This window comes from Colossoma macropomum, unplaced genomic scaffold (genome assembly GCF_904425465.1).
Source record: "Colossoma macropomum unplaced genomic scaffold, Colossoma_macropomum, whole genome shotgun sequence".
Lineage (NCBI taxonomy): Eukaryota > Metazoa > Chordata > Actinopteri > Characiformes > Serrasalmidae > Colossoma > Colossoma macropomum.
Window position 1 is genome coordinate 10,416,775 of NW_023494799.1, and position 16,026 is coordinate 10,432,800.

The 16,026-nt window shown below is 39.6% G+C and overlaps 1 protein-coding gene across 1 annotated transcript in view; it reads right to left on the reverse strand.

Annotated features, from left to right (window-relative positions):
* celf5a (cugbp, Elav-like family member 5a) overlaps nt 1-16,026 on the reverse strand; it is a 289,807-nt gene that overhangs the window by 126,947 nt on the left and 146,834 nt on the right. The window lies entirely within an intron of this gene.

Genomic DNA, 16,026 nt, shown 5'->3' on the forward strand with positions numbered 1-16,026 from the left:
GTGTCAAGCGATTCTCCATCGCCAAGACCACCTCAGGGCAGGACAGTTTTGTAGGCTCTACAGCAAACAGAGAAGAAGACCAAAGAAAACACAACAAAGAAGATGTACGCTGTCCAAAAGTTTGCTCTGTTTATACTGCCATGCGTGCTCAGGAGCAGTATGGCAGTAATGGTGAGGGTGAAGTGAAATGCAACAACAATAAAAGCGGAGGCCGCCTCAGGAGAGGGAGAGATCAATGCGGCCCTATTGATCCCTGGCCCTTAGGCTGTGGAGAGTGTCTGGCAGCGAAGGATTCTGTGGTTAGGAGGGCTCACAGTAATCCACTAGAACCTGATAAGAATGGCATTTGTTGGATTAGAAACCTCTGTCACGACAGTCTTTGTGTCCTATATTTTTCTCCCCAGTATTTCTATAGCTTGATCTCTTTTTTCATTATTCTTCACTAGATTTCTACTGCAAAAACCTACGCAAAATGAAGCAGCATTTTGACCCCTACATCCTTTGCTGAAGTTCTCAAAGGCCTCTATTTCAAGAGAAATTACTAAGTAAGCAGCCAAGAAGACTGACAAAAGATAGACAATCAAAAGCAAAAGCCTAAGTGAAAAGGAGCAAATACAATTTATTACTGAAATATTTAGGGATCTTTACTTCATGATAGATTCTATATGTCTGTATGTCTGCCCTGCGATGGACTGGCGACCTGTCCCGGGTGTTTTCTGTCTTCCACCCAGTAACCACTGGGATAGGTTCCAGCACCTCCCACGACTCAGAAGTATAAGCAGCTTAGATAATAGCTGCATCCCAATTCAGGGGCTGCATCCTTCAGAGGCTGCATTTGAAGTGGCACGACTACGCTGTCCCATTTCGAAGGCTCCTTCATATGCGGCCGAGAAATGTGTCCTTCTTTTCCATGGCAATGAAGGATCCAGTGGGTAGATCCTTCATCAGCCAACATATCCCAAGGTTCATTGCGTGCCAGCGAGGATTCGAGAACATGGTGGTGTCAGCAGAGGAGCGAACGGCAGCTGAGGAGTACAGTTTTAAATGGAAGCATTGGGTTTAAACTGAGTCGAATAGCTAATGACACAAATGTTAAAAAAGCCAAAGTGGTCTGAAACAAAACTTATGCTAACGTTTCGTTTTGTTTTAAAAAGCAAGGTCAGACAGAGAGAAGCGTCTCCAGCTCTAATAAAAAAAAATCAAAAAATCAAATTTTCTGGCTCCATCTTTAAAAAACGTTTAAAGAACTTGACAAGAGCGGCGTTTTGTGACGCAACGGTAAGCGTGAAAACAGCGTTGCTGTGCAGGAAATCTGCTGTAGGACAGACCGTCTCATTTCAGTTCAGCCTTCGCGGGTCTACACAGGCTTCAAAAGGACACGCCTTCGTAGACTGCGTCCTTTGAAGGATGCAGCCCCTGAATTGGAACACACCTACAGTGTGTGTGTGTGTGTGTGTGTGTGTGTGTGTGTGTGTGTGTGTTTGTGTGTGTGGATAATTTATGATAAATAAATATAAATGAATATTCAAAAATGTCTAAAGACTAAACAAAGACCCAAGAATACTGAAAACTAAAAGACTGTCACAGAGAGTGCTCAATAGCAAAGCCTGACTTAAAAAGACTCTTAATTAGCTCCAAAGGAAAGCTGCTAGTGCTAAAAGAATAAAAGATGCCTGAACTACACTGATGAACACCATCATTTAGAATAATTCACTCCAAAGTCATCACAACGCTGAAGTTTAAAGATGACTAATTTCAATACTTGAAAAGAAATGAGAGAGTCCGTCTCGTACCATTTACGCTAATCCTCCATTGACTCGGGAGCTTTTAATCGATCCATAACAAATTGCTAATAGCAGCACAGCAGGCTGAATTTTGATGAAGAAGAGCGAGGATTTGTAGACTCATGCCAAGGTTTCTGAATCCTCGGCTATCCGAAACCTCTTTTTTATTACCGCGGCAACAGCTTCGCTCCCACACGGATCCCAACTGAAAGAAGCCCCTGAAAGCCCCTGAAAAATGTTTGAGAGAGTCCAGGATCAACATTTTTTCTCTCCATCCAACATATTTTCTTTTACTGTCCAACTCTGGAGGCGAGCAGAAAAAGGTCAGTTTTAAAGACAGGCCAGTCTCATAAAAGCATGACTTGTTCAAGGAGAAACACCATAATGGGATTTTAAAACGGCTTAATAACATGCTGATATATGGGGGGAGAGGGCCAGGCCGGATTCATTAAGTGCTAAACGTATCCATTTTCACCTTGAGGAACTGAATAACCTTCCTCTCAGGAATTATTCCATAAATTTATCCATCGTAAATAATAACTAGCTGGGGCTAAGCCTGCTGGGGAGAGGGGGGGGAAGGGGAAGACGTTAGGCTGTCCCGGGTCTGAGTTCAGGAGCACTGGCTCTTTGTTTTGTGCTTAATGTAGCTAGCAGCTAGCATCCAATTAAAAAAAATGTATCTACAGGTTGTGATTCAACCACATGGACTTTGGATTGGCAGAATCATTCATTTAATAATTCATACAATTATATTCAAGTATGCATTTATTTAAAAAAAAATTTGGGCTAATTTCAAAAGTACACATTCTAGCATATAAAAACTGTTACCAGTGTGGAAACTTCAGGGCCTAATGAGTTCTATGAAACAAAAAAATACATGTCTGTAAATTTTAGTTCACCTTTATTTAATATAATCATCAAACTATTGTTGTATTTAAACTCTGCACATATTGTAGGGCTATTCTTATTTCATCAACACATTTTGGTGGGAAACAATAGTTTTAAATTCTTCAAATGATCAACAAAAAACTGTATTTACTCCGCAGTATCTAGGAACGTCTAGGTAACCAAGTGAGCTCTCCCACTGGTTAGGACTTCAGGAGCTGAACTGGAGGCCTAACATGTCAGATTAACCACCAACATAACTACAAATTTAAATTAAAAGAAATTAACTAATTTTATTAAACAAACTATTTTATTCAACTCACACAATTACACAGATTTTTGCATTTAATTTAAAACCAACAAGAACCTGCACTGTAAAAAATGGCTCATCAATTCAACCTTAAAAAAATTACTTCATGTGGTAACAAGTTAATTAGTAAACTAAAAAACTAAAAGTAAACTAGTTTTATTCAAGCTAAATGAATACTTTGAATGAAGATTATTTCAATCAATGTCAATTTTAGTTGAATAAAACTAATTCAGTTGCTTACAGAAGTCCGGAAAGGCCATGAGCTGTTGCTATAATTTTCTCGATTGTTATCTTGAGATAATAAGATAAGTACTTTGTTATATCAAGATAACAATTTTGTTACCTTGAGATAACAAGATAAATAACTTGTTATCTCAAGATAACAACTTTTGTTATCTTGAGATAAAAAGATAAGTAACTTTTTATTTCAAGATAATAATTTTGTTATCTTAAGATAACAAGATAATTAGCTTGTTATCTCAAAATAACAATCCAGAAAATTATAACTACCTCATGGCCTCTCCGGACCTGTGTAAATGGTCATTAGCTTGCTAACGTACTACTAGAATCCCATAGATGTGCTAGCAGAAATCTGCTCTATCTTGGAGCTGTTTTTCTCATGTTTGGACAAATTTCAACCTGAACTGAAGGCCTAGCTCTAGTCACGGTTCTCCATTATTTTTTTTCCTGTTGTATAAATGGTATGTTACTGTATTCTATATAAATTGCATTATTTAAAATCTCATACAAAAGTAATTAAATCGACTGGAATCACTGTGAAATCTGATATTTCACAGTGCACTGAATCATTTCCTAAACAATCATAATTCAAATCAATGGACCACTCTGAGATAAGTGAATTATTATTATTTTTTTTTATCCCTGCTTTTCTTTTTTTTCTTAGGTGGGCTGTTTACTCTCCACACTCCATCTCAGGAACCACTATACATAAAAATAAATAAATAAATAAATAAATAAACCATCTCCAGCTCTTCAGGAAACATTCCCATCTCCAGCAAATCACTTGACATCAAACACAAACATGGTGCCGGTGAAGTGCCTGACATCAGACGGAATAGCTGCATTCATCTATGCATGGCAATACGCATGCAACACTGCAAACGCAACACGCTGTAATAGAGGTTATGTCTGTTGCTGTGGCTTCCTCCATTTCTCCAGCTGCCTCATCGACTTCATCACGAAGATGGATTCCAGAAACATCGGTGTTATTCGTGAGGTTTATGGATGCAGGTGAATGTAGTAACTGTCCAGGCCGTAAAACGCTGCTGTTGGATGTTTGTTTGCAAGGAGGGCAATAAGTGGCACCCCATCCTCATGTGCAGATTCGGCTCACAATTTTCTCACCTCTAATGTCATGCGTATACCAATCCTGATCTTGAACTAGGTCAGAAATCACCTAATTTCCAGTAAAAATGGCCAATAAGTGCAATTTATTCCTTTTATTGGAGATATTTCTGAGAATATTAGATCATCCAAAAGCATAAGGAAAGGGCAAGTCAAAGGAAAAGGAGTGAAAAAACAGGGGTTTCCAAAATTAGAGTTAGAAACATTACTAAAACGGGGCTCCTAACAACCATGCAAGACCTGGTCAACCATAAAAACTGTCCCTACTAGATAAACAGCAATTAAAGCTTTCATCTTTGAGAGGAGAAAATCAAACACCACTCAGATCTGCTTCAGATCTGAAACAATCCACAGGTGTTTCTGTTCATCCCTCCACTGTGAGAAGACAACTCAACACTATGGGTCTGAAAGGATGTGTAGCTGCCAAGAAGCCCTCACTGAGAAAAGGAAACAGACAAAAAGCAAAAAAGAAGAACATTTACAAATCAAACAAAGAAACAAAGAAGCTGCTGGTGTTCTCAGAACAATAGACTGACCACCCAGACAGAAAATGCAACCAGCTTCTAAGACTGAACTTTGGAGGTGCGGAAAAATAAAAAACTGAAAGCACGTCTCCAGAAAAAATGGAAGCTGTAATAAAGACGAAGGATGGACAATGTATACAAAAATATTGTTTTGATTTGTCGAAGGTTTGTGTAATTTTGTGTGAAATGAAATAAATGAAAGGGTGGTCTCTGATTTTGCACAGTACTGTGTACGTGATGTCCCAGTTTTGTACACAAACTGCAAAGCTAATGTCACTGCCAGGTAATGGGAGATTATAGCCACCAGTTTAGAACTGCGCAAACTGCATCTCTAACCCATCACCTGCTTCAAAACCATATTAAATTGTTAAATCATCTTAAACGGGCTTGTTTATATGGTTTCTGACGCTGAATAACATACTGTTATCCATAACCATGGATAAAAATCTGTGTCACAGCTAAAACCAGAAGTATCAGTGATCTGCATTCGGTCCATTCTGACTGTTTTTATAGATAATCGCACGTCATGAAGTGGCTCTGCTCTAATACTGTGTTCACAGCCACAATACACATTCACACACATAAAGACAGAAAACAAAGACTAGCAGTTGATGAACTCATGCGGTTGTCAGGGAAACCATTCATTCAGCCTGGGCCCTGAGAGAGCTCCCTGCCTTTCTCTGCTGCTGTATGCGCTCATACTCTGAGCTTTCTTTACTCATATGATAAACTGGAGACACAGAGGGGATCACCTTCTGCAGCCGTGCTCCTCAAATGACAACATGTGTTCTAATTGTGATGCATTCAAGGAGGTTTCCGTGCTCGGAAACAGCGAATGCATGAAGTTGTGGGAGAATAGGGGATGGGGTGTAAAGGGGGAGAGAGCGAGAGACAGAGACAGAGAGAAAGAGAGCGAGCGATGCCTGCAACTGCCAGATAAGATTGCTTCTCAGCTCCTCAGCTGAGTGACACTTCGTCAGTCTAGACTCCGCCCTAACGCTCCCACACATATGCCGATGGAGTCGGCCTAGCAGAAATGCACACGCTTCTGCTGCTCCTCGCAGAGTGCTTCCCGCAGCAAAAGCGCAGACATCCCCGCGTTCGCCAAGCTGTTGTTTGAACTTGGCGGAACAATTCGAATCCCCCCGTGTCCCAACAGGAGTGTGTCGACCGCGTCTACATCCGTTTATGATGATACACAGGGACTGGCGCTCCCCTGGTTAGAGTACAATTTCTCCACATCCTCCTCGGGATGGGATTTGAATGGGCTCTTCGCTTTTTTTCAGGGAGGATAAAGCACCCCTGCCTCTTCATCCCTGTCTGTTTTTGTGCAAACAAACAAAACAGAATCCTGGTGTTTACTAGAGGAGTTTCTTTGGAACAGAGGCAAATCAAATGGGGGGAGGGTTATTATTTTTCCAGAGGCTTTAAGTGCAGTATATGGCCAAAAGTATGTGGACATCTCTCCTAATTATTCACTTCAGGTGATTTAGCCACATCCATTGCTAACAGGTACAATGCAATCTCCATAGGCAAACACTGGCAATGACAGTCACAAGATGTTGCCACAAGTGAGTTTGTGAAATTTCTGCCCTGCTAGATCTGCCCTAGCCAACTGTAAGTGCTATTATTGTGAAATGGAAAAATCCAGAAGCAACAACAGCTCAGCCACAAAGCAGTAAACCATGCATATGCAACCAGGCATAGTGAATAAAAATTGCCTATCCTCTGTTGTTTATTAACAGACGTAGTGAAAATGGAACTCCTACCTTGTCACCATCAGATAAACATCACTTAAAGCTTTCATCTTTGAGAGAGAGGAGAAAATCAATCTCCACTCTTACTTCAGATCTGAAAAAATCCAGGTATTTCTGTTGATCCTTCCACTGTGAGAAGACAACTCAGCACTATTGGTCTGAAAAGATGTTTAGCTGCCAAAACACTAAAGAAAATTAGCAGACAAAGAAGATGCTGGTGTTCTCAGAACAATAGACTGACCACCCCAGAGTCCAGAATGTAGGATAATTTGGACTGTGAAAAGCAGAAAATGTGACCAACTTCTAAGACTGAACTTTGGAGGTATGGAAAAACTTCCCTGCAGATTTCTATGAAAACCTGAAAGCGAGTCTCTTAAAAAGAATGGAAGCTGTAATGAAGGGTGGAGACACTAAATACTAATAAAGATATAATATTTGTTTATTTCCTGATGCAAAAAATGAATAATATATACTTAACAGCCATTTTGACTTGAAACTAAATAAATGAAGAGTGTACTGTATTGTGTTTATATCTACCCCTGTCAAATAAAGAGACAGATTTTCATAAGGCACATGATTGATTACGGCTTGCTGGGCTTCTCTGTACGCAGATTCAGGACAATCAGCATGTTACAGGCTGCAAATCTGGACCACGTCTGCTTGCTTCCATATATGACAAATGAGCAATAAATCTGTTGGTTTTGCCGAGCCATGTGACCATTCATACAGAGAGCAGCTGCTGGAGACAATATTAATGGTTTGCTTTTATGATGCACACAATGAATCTTAGTTAATGTGCAAAAGGAGTAAAAATATATTCATTTATTTATTTATTTTGCTGTTACTCATATAGGACACTCGAAACAATTACACTTTGCACTTTATTCACTTTTTTTCTTCACTACAGCTTTATGTGCGCCCATAGAGCTACAGTGAGGAAAATAAGTCTCTCACAATGTGGACAAATCAAACTGAGAACTATTAACCAGTTCATCATTCTTCAGCTGTTAAATGTATGTAATGCTGCATATTTTTCTAAACTAGGGCAGCAGACGGCAACATGTAGCTCCTGAGTCACATGCGGCTCTTTTACTGTCCTGTTGCGGCTTCACAGCAGAGTACGATTTTTAGGTAAAAATAAAATAATCCTCCTTTGCAGGAAAAAAAGGTCTGCTGGTGGTTCTAACACAGTTTTAACTATAAATGGTCTTAAACACTGGAGTTAATGTATAACTGCTAATTCACCCTTTAACCCTGAAGATTGACGCACAAACAAACTTTTTGTTCGAATTCTACCGTTCCACTTAAATAGTGCAGCAGCTACATTCTGGCACCTCAGGCACCATTTAAGGTGGAACATGAAAATTCTAACACAAAGCTGGCGAATAAGAAGCTGACTTCAACCTTGTAAAAAGTCAAACATTGAGGGACATTTTACAAGAAATTGTTTAACTTTTGCGGAAAAGTTTCCTGCTGGAGATGCAAGAAAAGCAGTTATAACTGAACTAAAGCTTAAAGCAGAGCAAAGTTAGTCTGTGATTTCATTTATATTATATATTTTTTAGCCTACACTAGGACATTAGCACATACTATGACACATTTCAGCCAAGGTGGTGAAACATTATTTAAATAAATGGACAAAATTGTGGCTCCCAAGGCAGATTGATTTTTGTTGAAAGACAAAATGGCTCTTCTTAACATTTGGGTGGCCGACCCCTAAGCTAGGGGAATCCATATCCTATCCACAAATGTGTTCTTTCCTACTGTTGTGAAGTTGGATATGTTTTACAGAACTTTGGCTGGTCATTTTTCTGTTATTCCATTACTCAGTAATGGTAATTTTTACTTGGTTTGTATGTGAAAAGTCACAGTGTTTGGATAGATTGGTATAGCCTTTTTCATGTAGTCAAGGTTTTTAGGGACAAATATCTGATTGACCGGCTAAACAGACCCCATTGCAATGTTAGTGCAGTTTATTACAAGAAGTGTGAATGCTGCCACAGATGGATTTCTGAAGTTGTCTGACACATGGACATGTTTTATCATCTCTTCATGAGGTCAGAATTGGACATTATAGAATAGTTTTGGCTTTAATACATGGCTGACACACATTCCAAACTATTATAAAGTACTGAATATGGCTGTATATCACTGAGCATATTAGTTTTATTACATGTTAATGCGGCAAGTTTCCAACTTTCAAAATTAGGAGTAAGATACTCGAAGGGCTCTGCTCTGTGTTGTGAGAAAAACACAGTAAAGCATGGCCTATTGTGGCCATTGCTTTAGAATATCACCAGACATACTGTCTGTTAGATATTGTCACCATTCCTGTTACCTCATATATATCACAGTCAGCTGTCACTTTTTTGTCTGACTTGTTTGACTTTTGTTTACATATTTCAATGGCAAATATGTCAGTGTGAACTCTATGTATCCTAGAACTAATAAGCCACAATGTATCATTCTCTACTTTGGCCTAGACCAGTGGAACTGTACCACAAATGCAAACACACCTGATTTTAGCTGTAGTAAAGTGGTGTAGGCTACAATGTTGTGATAACCCGTGGGCTGTTCAGACACTCAAGGACGCACTAGGAAAGTTGCAACTGAGATACTGAAAACGCAGCTGACAAGATACTTGGCCTTGTATTGCTTTACAGCATATACAACAATGGTGGTCTCCTTTGCTGAGCTAATTTTCAGTCAATGTGTCTATACCAAGTGGGATCCGCACAGGCCTAACATTCAGGCAGGAGTGATAACACTGGGGGTTGTTCTTTATCCTGGATCATGAAGGGTGGGATGTGATTAACTGTGGGTTGTTTGACTAATTCTGAGTTTGTATACTGAGTTAGTTAGTAAAACAGGGTAGTGCATGCAGGGCTTGTAATTGGTTGTGCGTGATGTTGCGACACCAGGAAGTAGGTCAAAAGAAAAGAACTAAAGTCACAGTGTGGTTTCACGCTTTTCTTAAGCCGGGGTTACTCTACACGACTCTTACTCTGATTTTAGCCCCGATTCTCAGTCTGGCTGAGTCTATGCTAGTTGGCTCTAGTCTGCAGATTTTTGGGTCAGTCGACAGTTGGAAAGAGAATTGAGTAGTGTGAGGGTGGTGCAGACTCAGATTTTTGGCCTCCCAATCATGTTTCAGACCAGTCAGAGTTTATAAAAAATGTTAGATTTTTTCGAGCCGACTCTGAGCTTAATCTAGTCGTGTAAACTGGTCAATGACCCAAACTGAATGACTCCTGCAACAGACAATGGAAACAGAGTAAAGAAAGAAAAATGGTGTAAAGTCACTCACGTGTGGAGCGAAGCTTGTTGAGTTTAAGGCATGAGTACAGTCGAGTTTATGTATAGTTAAAACCCTAAAAAACACACACTGATCACATTTTTAAATCCATGAGCCTCACTTAAACATGTTTACCTGCTGCTTCTTTACTGTGTCAGTGTAAACAGCAGAGAAAACAGCAGCAGCGAGGAGTACCACGTTTGTTTATTTGGGTCTCCAAGTAATGGGAGAACATGAGAGTTCGCATGAGTTCACGCGAGTTCAGTGATCTCCGTTTGGTTCAGCAGCAGCTGAAAAGTTGAGTGGCGTGTGATCCCTAATCGTTTAGTGTACGATCCCCAACATTTCAGTCGCCCAAAAAAATCTGCAAAAACCAGCCAGATAGTGTGAGATGCCCAGCCTTTTATAATCTATTCAGACTTTAAAAGTCGTGTAGTGAACACAAGTCTTCAACTACAGAATTTACAACAAATGTTAACTTGGCTAGCTAACAATACTAAAACAACTAAACCCTGTGACTTTTCTGCTCAGCCTTTCAAAAACGTATTGAAGTCCAATTCAATGATAAAAAATTATGTCCCCTGCTTTGTCCTGAGAGATTGACCTTTGATGTCCATATAACATTACTTTTGAAATCATTAACAGTCTAAAATGAGTTATTTTGACAAATTAGCTGTGTCTCACTTGGTTGAATGGGATGCAGAACATTGAAGTGTGGTCGTTTTGCATAGTTTTGCATCATTTTTTGGTAAAACAGCCAGTAGAAGCACATAGTAGCTCAATATATGGATATATATACAGCTAAACATGCCACCAAATCTACCTCTCTGTCTGGATAAAAAATCTGCTGTTAGCTAAAACTCACTCAGATCCCCTATATTAGCTCCAGTACCTTCTTTGGAAGAGTGAGCTTGTGCGCAGACTACAAAGACAGGAGTGTGTGCATGTGTGTGTTTTCCTGATGTTTGGCCAGTTGAGGAGGGAGATAACAGCCTATCCCCTGATCATTAATAAGCATTAGCAGGCCATCAAAGCTGCCTCTCCTCTGTTATTCCTAATAGGGGAATAAACATGTTTAACTTGAGCGTCCCAGCTGTGATAATTAATATTTCCAATTATTGATTTAAAAGTGTGCTGAGTGGTGACAGCCCAGGGCCTCCGCTCACCTAATAAATCTACTGCGCTAGAGGAAGAGGACGAGAGGAGAGAGAGGGAGAGAGAGAGAGGTTATATTTGATTTAATGGTGAACTCATTTGTTTTGTGGATCCTTGTGGAGAAAGAGAGAGAGGGAGAATGAGGCAGAGGAACAAGAGAAAACAGATGAGCTGGAAAAGGAGAAGGAGGAGTGAAGAAAGAACTGTCCGTGTGCATACTGGGATTAGGGTGTATGCTTGTGTATGAGTGTGTATGAGTGTGTATGAGTGTGTGTGCGAGCAGTGGTGAACCGTGACTATTAAAGCTAGGCTTTCATTTTGGGACATAAATGAAAAACCCTCACAAAATTGGGAAAAAATACTTCTACGATAATGGTACTTTCTGCTAGCACTCCTATGGGATTCTAGTAGTATGTTAGCACTGAGGTAACAGGAACATATCAACATATCAGACAACAGCTAGTATTTTCAAATTACTTTGAAAAAATAAATAAGGCAAAACAGCCAGGTTAATTTATTTTCATTCAAATCAACAAAGCATGTCATTTAAACTTCTGCATATGACTGCATGTGTATGAACATGGTCAGTTTCACACATACCATGGTATGGTTCTATATAGTTCCAAAAAGGTTCTATGACATAGGGGGACCTGCTGCCATTTTGTTAAAGGTTCTTTCAAAGAACCATATACTGCACCCTCATAGAAAAGAACCATTTAATCATACTAAGAACCATTTATGCATTTGAATTGTTTTCTGAATGAGTTCTATATACAGTACCATGCAATCTTTAGCACCACTATTTCATTTATTTATTTAAATACAAATTGCACAGAAGTCTCAACAACTAAATATAATATAAAATCTTTCATGATTTATTGTGTCCACCTTTTGCCTTTCTTACAGCTTCCACTCTTTTTAGGAGACTTGCTTTCAGTTTCTTAAAGAAATCTGCAGGAATATTTTTTCACACTTCCGAAGATCAGTCTTAGAAGTTGGTGGCATTTGTTGGTTTTCACGATCCAAGTTATTGTCCAAATATTGTTCAAATAAAGACAAATTCACAACAGTAATTTTACAGGAGAAGGCAAAAACTTTTTAACTTTCAATGTAAGTTAATGCATGATTTTCGCACAATGTAAAGGACAGCTGTGTTCAAATGATGTAGAAAAGTAAAAATGCAGATGCATCGTTTTTTTTTGCCAGCCATGTTATCCCAATTACCAATTTAGACTCATCCATCAATAAAACCATACTCCACATCTCAGACGTCCAGTTTCAGAGTTCTAGTAAAAATGGCTGCTTAACAGCTACATGTCCTTTCAGACTCATAGCACTGAGTTGTCTTCTCACAGTGGAAGGATAGACAGAATCTTGGTTTTTAAGATCTGCAAGAGTGGACCTCTGAGAGACAAACGCTTAAGTACTGTTTGCCTGATAGGGTGCTTTCACACTTATCTTCTTTTCAAAACTTTTCAGTTTGGTCCGAAGCTAAAAAGCAGGTGTGAAAGGTGCCTCAGACCACAGTCTGGATCAAAGGACCAAAAGATGTGGTCTCGGTTCAGATCAAACTGAAGCATGGTTCGGTTCTTTTGCAGTGTGAAAACACTTTTTTGGATAGTTCAGTTTTTTGGAGTAGTTACAAGAAGTTGAGGCAAGCTATCGTCACCCATTAAACAACAGGAGAAGAAAAAGAACTGGGAGAGAAGTAAAATGAGTCATGGGAGAGGAAGAGACAAAATATTTAATTGTAGTTGCAATGTGGTCCAACAAATAAGTTAAAAGTCAGCTTGAAAAAACGCATAAAAATGCTGAACCTTATACCTGTTTTCTGAAAGGATGAGAGTGCATATTGTCGCTATCCAAAGAAAAACATGTTGTTTGTTGATTTTTAGTTTTCTGCATCATTCGAACACAGTCACACTACTTCACATCATATGAAAATTTTATGATGAATGAACAAAAAGAAATGCTCCAAAATTACTTGGAATAAAATATCTTCGCACTGACTTACATTAGAAGTAAAGAATGTTTTTACCCTCTCCTGTAAAGTTACCCACCACACGCATGCTCCTCTACAAACCAATCGATGCTAAGTATGGGGAGATGCAGCCCACGTAGACGATGACAACAGGATGTGTTTTTGTCCTGCACAGTTCTTCAGTGTACTCGCTAAATTGCAATGTGAAACCAAAACAACCCAGATCAAATGTATACAATGTAACAAAAAACATGAACCTTGGTTTGGACCTTGGTCCGGACTTTCAGGTGTGAAAACGCCCATAGTGACAGTTATGGTCGTCTATCTGGTCTTGCACGGTTGTTAAGAGGCCCATTTTCTCTATATCTTTCAATAAAACTCCAATTTTGGAAACAGGCAGTTTCACAGGACTCTGTAGAAACAAGATCTGATTGATATCTAGTTACATTTAAAGAGGGCTGGTGTAAACATGCCGTGTCTTGACTGGATCATGATTGGATCACGGTGATCGGATGTTAATGCCAATCATAAACAGGGCCTGTGGCAGACTGTGCCCACTCTAACCTGTTAACATTGGCGCAGACATGAAAAGCAAGATGTTGCATGTTGCTCACGCCACACAGAGCTAGTATGAAACAGGCTGGTTTGTGTTTAAGAAGGTTCCTTCCAGCTCTGCTGTGCAGCCGCTGATAAGAGCGAAACTGCATCGCTTGTCGATGGCAAAATCCACAGCAAAAGAGAAATCCTTCAGATCCAGTGTGAGTAACGTTCACTCTGCACTGGAGCTTCCACTGACATCACTACCATCCTCTGAAGTCTAAAACAACTCCAGCCTTCAACCTCCTCTCAGAAAGATACCTTTGACAGCTACACAGCATCAAACCATCGTACTCTACCTCACGTTTGCATTTTAAAAGCACTGTCCCTCAAATTCCCTCAAAGGTCAACGTCACAGACAAAATCTTCCTCCTCGTATCTCTCGGCGTCCCTGCTCCTCGCTATGTGGAACGGCCCGCTGACCTTTTACCGTGTTTCATCTAGCCTCCTGTGTAAAGAGCATGGAGAGATGGTGGCTATCTGAGTTCGTACAAAGTGCTTTGAGTGACCCAGTCACCGCGCCGGCTTGACTGCTGATGGATAGATGGGCCGAGAGGAGAGTCTTAATCCCACAACCAGCAGGCAGAGAGTTCAGCAGGGTGTGGAGGAGAGATAAAGAGAGAGAGAGAGACAGAAACTTTGCAAAGGACAGAAAAAGAGACAGACAGACACAGACAGAGATAGGAACAGAGAGACATTTACCCTCTCCTCCCTCTCTTTACTCCATCCAGTCAGCAGAAGGGCATCACTGACACACATTTGCAGCCAGTTCACAATTCTGCCCAAATTAGTTGTAGTAATGCTACAACTACAAATTACCAACCATTATCATACTGTGGATCACTACTGTGAGTAGCCATGTTTACATGCAGCCTAATAATCCGTTAACAATCCGACTAATAGCTCAACTGGAATAGAATACGTCCATGTATACACCTCAATCGGAATAGACTAGTCTCATTGAGGACATTCGGAATACAGTTTCTATCTGATTGAACAAGATGGGTAACCGTGTAAATAATCCATTAAAATTTCCTAATCAGAAAGTTTAAGTAGGTTCTGCGCATGTGCGTTCGTGTTATAGCGACAGTTCATAATGTTTAACATGGCGGGAGCAGAAACTGGTCTGCAGAGGAGACGAATTTTATGTTTTGAACTTTAAAAGACGCCGGTGGGACGGACGTCCAGCTTATGTGTCTCAGGACATGACGTCTTCCTCTCTGCCTTCTTTAATAAGTACATAATTTTAAAGCAATTAAAAACACAAGCACTGCTCACTGCTGCTCGTCTCACTCTGGCTGGACTCGTGATGCTCGTTGTCATGGTAACGTCAACACTCAGTGGTTCTCTACGCATGCACTTAATTTGGGATTGAGTACTTGTAGTGTGCATGTAAATGTAGATTTTCCATCATATTGTTGAGTAGAGTGCATATAAACACCTCAGTCTTAATCTATATGCAGAATGTATTCAATCGGATTGGGAAAAAACACATAAACACAGCCAGTGAAACGTTGTGAATCTGGGTTGAGTTGCTAGTAAGCAACGAGGAGTGAAAGGAGAGGAGTGAGGACCAACTGCTGTGATAGCAATTCTGCAGCTTTCTTTATCTAAAAAATCATGTACAACTGCCAAAATAAAAACAGTATTTAAACCCGATAAAAACACTTCCATAAATGTTGACTTGTTTGCTCACCTAGAAAGACAAAAATTCCACTTCCACTTTTGGGGAACACACACATTTCCTTCTTATAACTAACTTTTTGGCTAAAGTTGTAAGTGTACCTATCATTTCAACAGAGGTTACTTTATATTCTTACTCAAGTATTATCATACTCTTACTCTGTTACATCCGTCTACAATCTACCCATTACATTACGAGCACTGATTCCACCGCATAAGAGGAAGACCACAATGGATGATCACTACAGGGGGCAATTCTGCAGAGGGAACCCCTTTGGCCTTTGGATTAATAATTCAATAAGCCTAGAGCTGACGTTTAAATAGCTGTTGTTTCTCCATATAGGCTTTATTGGTTTTGTGGTTTTGTTGACATAGTAAACTGTATTTACTAGTGCAATACTAAAGTACATGCATCGGTCTGTTACAATATTCAATTATTATTTTGGTAGATTTGTTCTTTATTCAAAAACTACTGAAATGAAACACTTTACTCAATTACATTTCCAAAAGATAAAAGCATACTTCTATGTTTACAAATAATCAAATGTTTTTGCACATATGAACACATTTTTTTCCACATGATAACACATTTTCAACATGTGAAGTGAGCAAAAACTGTGTCTTTGTTTTACATTGTTTTGTAAAGGCATTTTGTCCTTTAAAGTATTTGTTATTTGTCTCATATGCCAG